The sequence below is a fragment of the Urocitellus parryii genome, chromosome 5 (assembly GCF_045843805.1).
Source record: "Urocitellus parryii isolate mUroPar1 chromosome 5, mUroPar1.hap1, whole genome shotgun sequence".
Taxonomy (NCBI): Eukaryota; Metazoa; Chordata; class Mammalia; order Rodentia; family Sciuridae; genus Urocitellus; species Urocitellus parryii.
Genome location: NC_135535.1, coordinates 7,511,818 through 7,525,029, shown reverse-complemented (window position 1 = coordinate 7,525,029; position 13,212 = coordinate 7,511,818).

The window sequence follows — 13,212 nt, the reverse complement described above, 5'->3', positions numbered from 1 at the left end:
TCCCTTAGTAGGCATTAAAGGGCTTTGCTGGTGGGGGAGGTGCTGTGAGGCCAAGATTGGGACATTCTCTGGCCAAGTCCCCTCATCTGTCCTCCAAAGAGGCCCTCACATGCTCTGCTCTCACCCCTCCCTTCTACCCTAACTTTCCATCCTGCCCATGAAATCCAAAGCAGGTGGCAGCCCTAGCCTCCCTCTAAGGGCCTCTATGCTCCTAAAACCTAAGAGTTTTGTTTTTTTTTTTTTGGCCCAGGTCAGCCTCGAACTTGAGAACTTTTTTGCCTCAGCCTCCCAAGTAGCTGGAATTACAGGTGTGGGTCACCACTTGCATATCTGCACTCCCAAACATTAGAAACCACATGGAGTGGGGCCCTGCTGTGCACACCTGTAATCCCAGCGGCTCTGGAGGTTGAGGCAGGAGGATGGAGTTCAAAGCCAGCCTCGGCAATCTAGAGACCTTAAGCAACTCAGACCCTGTCTAAATAAAATTTTTAGAAAGAGCTGGGGAGGGCACGTGTGAGGCACTGGGTTCGATCCTCAGCACCACAGAAAAATAAAGATATTGTCCACCTACAACTAAAAAATAATTTTAAAAGGAGCTGGGGGATGTGGCTCAGTGGTTAAACACCCCTGGGCTCAATCCCCGGTACCACTGGTGGAGGAGCCTGGTGTGGAACTCTGGAACCGGTATTGTTAGGCAGCCTCCTTCCTTGTGGCCCGAGAGGCCGAGGACGATCCCTGCCCAGCGGAAAGGGGAGGGTGGGCAGCGGTGGGTGCGTGGCGGACGGCTCGGTGGCAGCGGCTCCCCGCTCCTCTCCCGCCCCTCCTTTCCACCGGGGAGGCGCGCCAGGACACCCAGCTCCCACCCGGCGAGTGGCCGGGAAGCGGGCGCCTTCCAGCCAGGACCTGTAGCTGCCGCCCAGCCCGGGGCGCAGGGCATCCGCTGCCTCCCCCTCGGGCCGTCGGCCGCGAGAGCAGCTATAAATAACGCGGAGGCGGGCGATGAAGTCAGCGCGCCCGGGGAGCCGGGACCGCCGCGGGGCAGCAGGGGCAGCGGGGGCGGCCGAGGCGCGCTCCGGGCGGGCAGGGCGAGAGGTGTGACAGCGCCCGGCCCTAGGGAAGAGCGAAAGGCGCCTCATGGCGGCCCCTGGAGCGATTGGGGGCCGGGAGATAGGGACAGTCCCCTTATTTCGTAAGCCGCAGGTTGCAGCGAAACGGTCCCCAGCCCAGCTCCCCTCCTGGCCCCGCCTGGCCTTGGGGAGTGTGAGGAGCTGGCGAGGCGACCCCTGTCAGGCCGCGGGCCCAGTCTGCGCCCCCGTCTCCCCGGAGTCCTCCCCTCCCCCGCCCCGCGGCGGGCGCGCTGGCGGGGGTGGGGGGGGCGCTGTTCCGGCGTCACGTGGGCGGAAAGCAGTGCTCTACACAGGAGGGGCACCCGCCGGCTCCCCCTCCCCTCCGCATCCGTGCGCCGACGCCCCACCCCCGCGCCGTGCGTTACGTAACCGTCCCCTCCCTCTTCCCCCTCCCCACTGCACCCGCTTCCCCCGCTGCCTTCTTGCAGGCCCGGAGAGGCCAGGCCCTTTTCCTCTGGAGTGGCCACGCCTGCCCAAACCTTCTCCACTTCCTCTTAGCTCCCATAGGGACAATGAGGCCCCCTCCAGTGGGACACACTGGGGGTAAGGGGTAGCTCGCAGGCATAGGGATGACTGTCCTTGCTAGGAATTTTGAGCCCCCAGGGAAGCCCAGACTGTGTGTGGTGGGGTACCCCTGCTAATGCACCACTGTGCCTGGCCCTTGTCCCCATTAGGAAAAGAGTATGTGACCTGGTTCAAAGGGCTGTTTCCAGTGCACAATAGTTTACCCCCTGACCCGGACTTTGGTCCCTGACCCCTCAGGAAGCCTTCCACAGCCAGGGCCACTATGTGTCTTTTTTTTTAAAGAGAGTGAGAGAGGAGAGAGAGAGAGAGAGAGAGAGAGAGAGAGAGAGAGAGAGAGAGAGAATTTCAATATTTATTTTTTAGTTCTCGGCGGACACAACATCTTTGTTGGTATGTGGTGCTGAGGATCGAACCCGGGCCGCACGCATGCCAGGCGAGCGCGCTACCGCTTAAGCCACATCCCCAGCCCCCACTATGTGCCTTAAATTGTAAAGCTGTGAAGCCCAATGGTAACTGATTCTTTGCCTACCTCTGTGTGACCTTGGGCAGACTTTGTCTCTCTGAGCCTCAGTATTCACATCTATAATGTCTCCTTGTAGTGTCATAGGGAAGAACAGAGCCATGTCAACACCGGTGAGTACTTAGCCCAGTAGCTAGGAATTCTCCTTATCCTTCCCTAACTCCCTCCCAGGGACCTGGCCAGGCCCTGGGCTGGTAGGTGGTGTCTGCTGGACCAATCAGTTCCCTGTGGACCTTGGTCTTTGCCCCAGGGAGCTGGGTGTCCAGCCTGCCTTGTGGCATGGCTGTAGCTGCAGGTGGAGCTAGTGCCCTGTGGGCTGGTGCAGTGGGGAGGTTTTCCTAGCCATCCCCTTCAAGACTCATAGAAGCCCTGATAGTCCCCTGTAGTCTTTCCAGGTCTCACTTGCTGAGATAAGCCCACCATTACCTGTTTTGAGCACCTACTAAGAGGAGGTGCTGGGATGAGGGAGACATTTAATCAGTCCCTCTCTGACATTGGAGGTCCTTCTCATTTGCAAAGGGGGATAACCACACTAATCCTAACCATCCCCTCTTGCTTGGCCTTACTAGTAGGACATGAATGACACTATCCCTGCCTCCACTTGCTGGGCTGGACTATGAACCTAGGACTTTATGCTCCTGTTACCATCAAACAATGTGAAGGGAGAATTAGTGTCCTTTTACAGTTGAGGAAATCAAGGGGTGGAGCAAACTCCTCCAACTAAGGTAACCAAGTGTCCTGGTTTGCAGGAGGTTCAGGTCTCAGTGTTAGAGCACTTGCCTGCGCCTTGGAGGTTCTGAGTTCCATCCCCAGCACTGATGGAAAAAATAAGTCAGTGGGAAAAACTGGAAGTCACCCTACCTTCCAAACCATTACCTCCAACCCCTTTGATACCAGTGCCAGGGACATTCTACCACTGAGCTGTACCCTAGCCCTTTTAAAAATTTTATTTTGAGACAGTTCACTAAGTTGCCCAGGCTGGACTCAAATTTGTGATCCTTTTGCCTTAGCCTCTTGAGTTGCTGGGATTACAGGTGTGCACCAATAAGCCTAGCCTGAGCCAGACTTTGAATGTGAATACTGTCACTTGCAAAGTATGTGGTTTGAGTTGGGGGTGATGGTGCATGCCTGTAATCCAGCAATTCCAGAGGCAGAGAAAGGAGGATCCTAAGTTTGAGGCCAGAAAACAAGTCTGACTTTAGGTCCACATAGAGTAGTACCCAACTCTAATGCCCTCAATAAATATTTGCCACATGAGCAAAGGAATGATTGCACATACACCTCTTGGGCCTTCTTGGGTGCTTAACTTTCATGCCTGGATCTGAGTTTGGATTCTGCCAGGAGTGTCCTATCTGAGGTTAGGAGACTGGATTCAGCTGATGTCCCAAGGAATCCTTCAGCCTCTTCATTCAGCTTCAGCCTTTGGGAACCTCCCAGGGTCACCCAACTGATCCTTACCCTTTTGCCCACAAGGGAAGCTGGGTTCCCATGTGGGGAGCCACTCAGCCCCCTAAAATCAACTGTATGGCTTTAAGCTTGTCACTTTGATTCTTAGAGCTCAGTTTCCTCACCTATAAAATGAGTGATGAGACCTACCTACAAGATTGCTGCCAGAATTTGGGACAATGCAGGTAAAGCTCTTGGCACACAAAAACCTTTAATAAATAAATGTCGTTATTGTTGTTTATTCATGTGGTGATAGCAAACTTTTTTTAAAAAATTATTTATTTTTGTTAATTTTTATGTGGTGCTAAGGATCGACCCAGAGCCTCACACATGCTAGGCAAGTGCTCTGCCACTGAGCTACAGCCCCAGCCCGGTGATAGAAAACTTTACTGCATTAAGCTAACTTTCTCTGTGATGGTCACTGTCTTAACTGATTTCCATGCATTCACACCCAAAGAGGTGGTAGATGCCTTTTTTTTTTTTTTTGGCATCAGGAATTGAACCCAGGGGCACTTAACCACTAAGCCACATCCGCAGCCATTTTAAAATTTCCATATAAAGACAGAGTTTCACTGAGTTGCTCAGGGCCTCCCTAAATTGCCAAGGCTGACTTTGAACTCACCATCTTCCTGCCTCAGCCTCTCAAGCAGCTGGGATTATAGGCTTGTGCCTATGAAGAGCTGAGTTTTAGAAAGGTGGTGACCTACCCAAGGTCACACAGCTAGAAAGGGGACAGGCCAGCATTTTCAGAGTTCTGCAATGTTGTAGAACTCAGCTCATATCATGGCAGTTATTGATATTTGGGGAAATACAGCCATGAGCTAGAGAAGAACTGCTGAGGTCCCTCCTGGGGCCAGGCCCCTGCCTCCAGAGAGCTGTCCCTCTCCTTGCCCAAGGTGGCAGGTGGCAGGACAGGTTGTAAGAACAAGCCCTTTGCTCAGGCTGACTGCCCCTCCACCCAGTCGGCCAGTTGCCCATACCCTCTGCCAGCCACTGTTCCTTGTTGGCCAGCCAAGCTATGGAGCAGTCCAGGACATTGTGTCCAGAGAGAGGTCCTGGCATTCCCCCCTCCCATGACACTAGCCTGCCCCTCCCCTCCAGGCCTTGGGCCAACCTGGCCTGTCCCCAGCCCTAGCATGAACAGGAGACTAGAGCTGCCCTCACAGAGGCCAGGACAGTGTCTGGCTAGGTCAGCCTTCCCTGCTTCCAGCCTAGCTTGAGAGGAATGCCCTGCACCAAAGCATGTGCTCTGTCTGGAAGACAACCCCAAGTCCTATGGGACAGGTTCCCAGGGTGCCCTTGCAGGACAAACTAGCTAGGCTCCTGAGATGCCTTTTGCTGCCCTTGGCACATTTTCTCTGCCAGTTTAGTATGCAAGCTGATCCAAGGTGAGAGGCCTCCTTGAGCCAAGAACAGAAAGGGCTGGATTCATGCAAAGCCATAAATTAAGACTCCATGGTTTCAAGCAGAAAGGGGGCTGAGGAACAAGGACAGTTGAAGGGGGACAGTCTAATGGGAGGGAGCCTACAGGAAACAAGGTGAGCCCTTCTGGGCTCTTTTGTATCTTTCTGCCTGGGCTTAACTGCCACCTATTCAGAGGTGCCTCTCTGACCGCCTCTTGGAGAGGAGGGCTTCCTGACTTAACCCTCTGTCTTGTCACCCTGAGAATGAATCTCTACTTGGATTTCCTTGTTTCTTTATCATGCTTGTCATTTCTTTTGCCTCTAGAATTTGTGAGTCTGGTGAGGGAGGAACTTTGCCTTGTTTTTTGCTGAGAACAGGTTCCGCACATAGCAGGGCTGGTAAATATTTGTCGAATGAGTATTTGAATGCTGCTGGGCCTTTAAATCCTTTGGCCCTCTGAGCTTCTGCTTGCTTATTCTTTTTTTTTGTGGGGGAGGGTGTGCTGGAGACCAAACCTAGTGCCTTGCTCATGCTAACTAAGCATTTGCTCTACCACTGAGTGACACCCCCAGTCCTTCTTTGTTTTTTAACAGTGTTATTGAGGAATAACTGACATACAATGTACTTACTACACACAACTTTAAAATGATAATTTGATAAATTTGGCATATGCTTTTGAAGCTATCTCCACAATCAAGATAATGAACCTGTACATTACTCCTCAAAGTTTCCTGATTCCTCTAAATCCCTCCCTCCTTGTCCCTCCCTGTCCCTCCCCCTTTTCTGTCCCCAGGCAACTACTAGTGTACTTTTTGTAAGCTTAGTTGACATTTTCTGTAACTTTCTTTTTTTTTTTTTTTTTTTTTTGAGAGAGAGAGAGAGAGAGAGAATTTTTAATATTTATTTTTTAGTTCTCGGCGGACACAACATCTTTGTTGGTATGTGGTGCTGAGGATCGAACCTGGGCCGCACGCATGCCAGGCGAGTGCGCTACCGCTTGAGCCACATCCCCAGCCCCATAGTTCCTTCCTTTTTTTAATATATATACTTTTTACTTGTTGATGGACTTTATGGTCTTTATTTTTATGTGGTGCTGAGGATCAAACCCAGTGCCTCATGCATGCTAGTGAGCGCTCTACCACTGAGCCACAATCCCAGCCTCTTTCATTTGAATTGCTGAGTAGTATCCCATGTGTGGGTTCTTCAAAGTTTGTTCAACTACTCAAGGGCATTTGGATGTTTCCACTTGAAGGCTATTAAAAATAACACTGTTATGAACATTTATGTGTAGTATTTATGTGGACATATATTTTCTTTTCATATGGGAAAAACTTAGGAATGGAATGGCTGGATCACAGGGTAGGTATATATTAGATTGAATCCAGGGCCTCACACATTATAGGCAAGAGTTCTACTTTTGAGCTACATCCCCAGCCTTTTCTTATTTTATTAGAGACAGGGTTTCCCTGAGTTGCTTAAGGTCTTGATAAGTTGCTGAAGCTGGCTTTGAACTCACAAACCTCCTGCCTCAGCCTCCTGAGTTGCTGGGATATGTCGCCATGTCCAACTTGTAATTAATTTTTATATTTTTTTGGGCTGGGGATGTGGCTCAAGCGGTAGCGCGCTCGCCTGGCATGCGTACGGCCCGGGTTCGATCCTCAGCACCACATACCAACAAAGATGTTGTGTCCGCCGAGAACTAAAAAATAAATATTAAAAATTCTCTCTCTCTCTCTCTCTCTCTCTCTCTCTCTCTCTCCTCTCTCTTAAAAAAAATTTTTATATTTTTGATTAACATGTATTAATTGTACATAACGGGGTACAGCATGATATTTCAATGCATATATATAGCATGCACTGATCAAAGCCTTTCTTTTTTTTTTTTTAAGATGAGCCTCATGGTTAGAGGCATCCTTTTTTTTTTTTTTTTTTTTTGAGGGGGGGGGAGAGAGAGAGAGAGAGAATTTTTTAATATTTATTTTTTAGTTCTCGGCGGACACAACATCTTTGTTGGTATGTGGTGCTGAGGATCGAACCCGGGCCGCACGCATGCCAGGCGAGCGCGCTACCGCTTGAGCCACATCCCCAGCCCCTAGAGGCATCCTTTATATTGAGGATGGCGAAACATAAAGTCAGAAGGATATTGAAACACGGAGGAGATTCTTTTTTTTTTTTTTTTTTTTAAGAGGGAGAGAGAGAGAGAGAGAGAGAGAGATTTTATTTTTTAGTTATTGGCGGACACAACATCTTTGTTTGTTTGTGGTGCTGAGGATGGAACCCGGGCTGCACGCATGCCAGGTGAGCGTGCTACCGCTGAGCCACATCCCCAGCCCCTCAAAGCCTTTCCATCTCATTAATTGAGTTTTTTTTTTGTGTGTGTGTGTGTTGGGGGATTGAACCCATGGACACTATACCACTAGTTATATTCCTAGCAGTGTTTTAGTGTTTTTGAGAAAGGATGTCACTTAATTGCTGAGGACCTAAGTTTCCCAGACTGGCCTTGAACTTGTGATGCTCTTGATTCAGCCTCCCAGTCACTGGGATTACAGTCATGCACCACTGTGCCCACTCATACAATTGATTTTTATATATATATATATACTGGGGATTGAACCCAGGAGCACTTAACCACTGAGCCACATTCCTAGCCCTTTAAATTTTAAATTTTATTTTATTTTAATTTTTGGGGGGGTAAGGGGAGTGAACCCACTCAACCATTGAGCCACATCCCCAGCCTTATTTTGTAATTTATTTAGAGACAGGTTCTCACTGAGTTGCTTAGCATGTGGCTTTTGCTGAGGCTGGCTATAAACTTGTGATCCTACTGCCTCAGCCTTCAGAGCTGCTGTACCACCACACCTGGCTGTAATTGAGTTTTGAAAGTTCTTTTTATATTCTGGATATTAGCCCTTTATCAAATATATGATTTGCAAATATTTTTTTTCAGTCTGTGGCTTATCTTTTTATTGTCTTAACAGTATATTTTTGGAAGTTCTTTTTTTTAAAAAAAATATTCATTTTTAGTTTTAGGTGGACACAATATCTTTATTTTTTTATTTTTACATGGTGCTGAGAATCAAACCCAGTGCTTCACACATGCTAGGCAAGCACACTACCACTTGAGCCATATCCCCAGCCCAGAAATTCTTGATTTTGATAAAGTCAATGTGTTATCTCATGGATCTTGCCTTTGAAGGGTATCTTAGAAATCTGCCTAATTCAAGGACACAAAGATTTCCTCTATTTTCTTTTAGAGGATTTATAGTTTTGGGTTTTTGCATTTCTGCCCTCTGAACAGTTCTTGTGGCTTCTTGAAGAAGCTCTCTACACTCCTCCAGCCTGGTCATGTCCCTCCTCCACATCCCTGGGGCTCCCTCAATATTGGGGCACCCTCAATACCAAGTCCAGGTGACCTCCACTCGGTCAGCAGCATCTGGCATCTGTGTCTATCTGATTCTTCAAATCCTTCCCTCATCTGCTTCTCTCGACCCTCTGAAAAGCCTTCCAGCATCAGATCAGAACCTGCTCTGGGTACTCCTAGCTCCTGGGCTTCCTTCTGGTGTGGGCTCATTGGAGTGTTGAAGTCAGGATGACCTGGGATTGTTTCCACCATTGGAACTCACCTGAGAGAAAGGCCTGGGTCTGCTCCTCCAGCCAGTCCATGTGCGGGGGCCCAGCTCATGACCTGGCACAAAGGAGGGATTCTGGAAAGGTTTGTAGATTCAATGTGTGAGAGAAATCTCCCCTGCTTCTTTTGTTGTTGTTTGGTACTGGGAATTGAATCACTGAGCTACATTCCCAGCCCTTTTTATTATTTTGAGACAGGGTCTTGCTAAATTGCTGAGGCTGGCCTCAAACTCGAGATTCTCCCTCAGTCTCTGGAGTCACTGGGATTACATGTGTGCACCTGGCTATGATTTTTTTTTTTTCGTGGCAGTGCTGAGAATCAGAGTCAGGACTTCAGGCACAGTGGCACACGCCTGTAATCTCAGTGGCTTGGTAGGCTGAGGCAGCCTCAGCAACTTGGGGAGGCTCTGAACAACTCAGCAAGACGCTGTTTCTAAATAAAATACTAAAGAAAAGGGCTGAGGATGTGGCTCAGTGGTTAAGCACCCCTGGGTTCAATCCCAAACTTAAAAAAAAAAAAAATCCAGCCTTTTTTTTCTTTTTTTAGTTATAGACAGACACAACATCTTTGTTTGTATGTGGTGCTGAGGATCGAACCCTGGCTGCACGCATGCCAGGCGAGCGCACTACCGCTTGAGCCACATCCCCAGCCCAAAAGATCCAGCCTTAATCACACTAGGCAAATGCTCTACCATTGAAGTACAATGCTCTACCATTGAAGTACATCCCCACCCTGCTGTCCCACTACTTGGGGCAACTTGGGGGGCAGATAAAATCCCAACTTCCCATCCAGTTCACAAGGCCCTCCATGTTGCATGCATGAAATGCATGTTGGCCTGTGCTAAGGCACACCAGTCTTGTTCTTGTCCCTCAAGTCTTATGAAGCTCCTTGTCCTTCTGCTGATCTTGGTAAGAGATTTTTTTTTTTTTTTTTTTTTTTTTTTTTTGTGGTGGTGGTGCTGGGAATTGAACCCAGGGACTTGTGCTCTACCAACTGAGCCATATCCCCAGCAGCCCAAAGAGATCTTTTAATTCAGATCACATGATGAAAGCCTTGCCTTGACCACCCGGTATAAGGATTCATTAGGTCATTAGTTACCATTATTGTGATAATTACTTTTCCAGTACTGGGAATTGGACCCAGGGGTGCATTACCACCGAACTACATTCACAGTCTTTCCCATTTTTTATTTTGAAACACAGTCTTGCTAAGTTGCCCAGCCTGGCCTTGAACTTGCAGTCCTCTTGTCTCAGTCTCCTAAGTAGCTGGAAGTACAGAAGTGTGCGTGCCATCATGCCTGGCTGTTGTGATTATCTTAATAGCACATCCTTACCCTGTGACACTTTCTCATTTGTGGTCAATCGAACCTTGCTTTAGGAGAGCAGGGACTTTGCTCTTCTCCCATGTTTTCCTTCTGCCTAGGACAATGTCAGCACTTATAGGGACTCCATGTGGCTTTATTTATTTTATTTACTTTTTAGTCCTGGGTATGGAACCCTGGACCTCATGCATATTAGGCAAGTACTCTAGCAACCCCAGGGGGTCATGTTGAATGCTGACTATTGAATACAGTAGATCAGGGTAGAGAAAGAAGAATCCAGATATCCAGGCCACTAGGGCAGGCCTTTTCCCCTGCCCAGACTTACCTAGCCTTGCCACAGCTTAGCAGTAGTCAGATTAGGTTCTTACACTTTGGGGATATCCCAGCCATACCATGTGGCTGCCCAAGGCCTCGCTGGTCATTTTCTTCCCCTCTCCCTGGGAAATATACCACAGCACAGGGCCCTGAGAAGAGGTACAAGCCCAGGGAATATCCTGAATGGCCTAACTAGACAGGGGCCTGACTCTACTGTCCCTCATTGTGCAGTTGGGCCAGATGTCAAGAGACATTCAAGGTTACACTGAATTGGCAGCTTCAAGAACCTAGAACCCAATTCTTTCTGGCAGTGAAATTTTCCAAATCAAAGCCAGAGAATGAACAAGCTCATGTTGCCCAAGGCCTTGGAGACTTCCCCGGTGGGCCCAGCCTGTCCAAGGGCTACTCAAGCAGGACTTGGCTGGCCAGGCTGGCCAGGCCCCTGGAAAGGCGGAAGTGTGTCCCTCCCCTCACCCCACTCACAGGGAGGTGGCAGTGGTAGGGACCAGACAGTGGCATTCACTTGGCCTACAGATGCTGACTGAGGCAGGCATCGAGGAGGCAGCAGAATTTGCTGTGTGAATCACCTCTACCCACCCATGTGCCTCTTCAAGGAGAAACTCCCAGAAGGCTTTGGACTTACAAGTCGGGGACCCTTCCTATGCTGAGGAGCGAGGCAGGCCCCTGGAGGAGAGGGGAGTAGAATGTCTTATTCTTCATGGGACATCTTCTTACTGGAGGCAGCTTGCCACCTACAGGCAGCCAGACTCTAAAATGAAACTTTTATTTTCAGTCCTAGCCTGGTCCTGTTGCTGGCAGGCCTGGGGTTCGGCCTGTTTGCCAGTGCAGAGCAATAGACTGGATGGGGCTGGCTGGTTGCCTTTGAGGATGGAAAATAATGGCCAAGTTGATGAAAATGATACTTATTTACTCCAGATCAGTCAGTGCCTCAACATTCCCTACCCATTATTCTGTTGTTCACAAGGAAGTACTAGTCACTGTTCTCACTGTAGAGGTTGGGCAACTGAGGTGAAGTAGGTGGGGTGGGGGGGCTGAGGTTGTGGCTCCGCGGTACAGCGCTCACCTAGCACATGTGAGTCCCTGGGTTCGATCCTCAGCACCACATAAAAAATAAATACATAAAAACAAAGGTATTGTGACTACTACAACTAAAAAAACAATAAATAAAAAAGGAGGTGGGTGGGTAGCTGGAGGTCCCCCAACTAGAGAGCAGCAGGGCTGGAATTGGTACCTGTGCTTTTTTTAGTCCTGGGGATTGAACTCAGGGACACTCGACCACTGTGAGCCATATCCCCAGCCCTATTTTGTAATTTAAATTATTTAGAGACAGGGTCTCACTGAGCTGCTTAGTGCCTTGCTTTTGCTGAGACTGTCTTTGAACTTGTGATCCTCCTGCCTCAGCCTCCCTACCCACTGGGATTACAGGCGTGTGCCACCGTGCCTGGTGGTACCTGTGCTTCTAAGGAGCAGGATCCAGGCTTTTCCCCTACCCCTGATGGGTGTCTTCCTGATGGGGCTCCCCTGGGAGGGCTGTAGCCTTGCCTTTTCTTTTGTGGCTGACTTCTACTCTCTTCGCACCTCCAAGAAGCCTTCTTGGATCTGTGGGCTCCTAGGCCCCTTGTGTATAGTGTCCTGAAGGTGCCCACCCCCCACAACTGTTTCCAGAACAGAGTAGATGGATACTCAGGGATGGTTTTTAAAGTGCACAAATGATGACCTTTTTTTTTTTTTGAGGAACTCTGAGTCTGCCAGAATGTTTTCTTCCCCTGCTATAGGGCAGGGGTCCCAGGCAGCCCTTTACCTCTCCAGGTCTCCAGCTCACTTTTCATCAGAGCCAGTGAACAATTGGTGAATAAAACAAGGCATGAATGGAGTGAGTTAGTTCTGTGTCCAGTCCATGGAGGAGTTGGGGGTTTGTTCAAATATGTAGTGTCCACACTATGAGCTGGAGGGACTGGTTGTCCCAGAAGTTAGTCTTGGCATGTGGGTGGGAGCTTGCCCTGGCCCTTCAGATCTGAGTGTGACAGAGTGGGAACAGGTGACCCTGGCACCTGCTGAGTCAGGACCTATGTTTATAAATAGAAATGAGGTGAGGGGCCATCCCACCTCTGCTCTGGGGCCCATGACTGGTGGACAGCTTGGACACAAGACAGGTTGGCTTTCTCTCTGACAGAAGTATGAGACCCCTGTTAAGTGGCTTTGTGTCTTGACCAGGGGCTTTCCTCTGCTTGACACTCTGTGGGAAGCAGCCAGTGGAAGGAGCTAGACACCAGGGCTCCTGGGACGCTGTCTAGAGGCTGGACGTTTAGCCCCAGAGCTTCTAGATACATGAAGTGCCACATGCTTGCAGGGGTTGAGGGGAGGGCTGTATTGGCTTATTTGTAAAGCTAAGAGCCTGGGGACACCCCACCCTCCTGATGCACTATAAATCTGCTTGCCCTCTGCCCCAGTTTGAAAGTGTTAATGTTCCCCATCCCCATCATCATACCCCAAAACAGTATTACAGCTTATCAAATATGTGTGAGATCAGCTCTGGAAAGACAGGCACTGGTTTGTTCTCTGACAAGGGCCTAACACTGCTCAAGACCACTGGATTGAATACGACACATCAAATCAAAATCTCAGCCTTACCACTTACTAGTTTTGTGAATTTAAGCAGGCAGTCTAACTTGGCCTTCACCACTGGCTGCTATGAGGGTGAGATAAGATTCAACAAAAATAAGCCCCGCATGATGGAACAGAGGAATACGCGGCTAGAGAGGCTGAGGCAGGAGAATCATGAGTTTAAAGCCAGCCTCAGCAACAGGGAGGCTGTCTCTAAATGAAATGTAAAAAAAAAAGGGCCGGGTATGTGTCAGTGGCTAAGTGCCCCTGAGCTCAATCCCTGGGATCCCTCCCTCCCCCC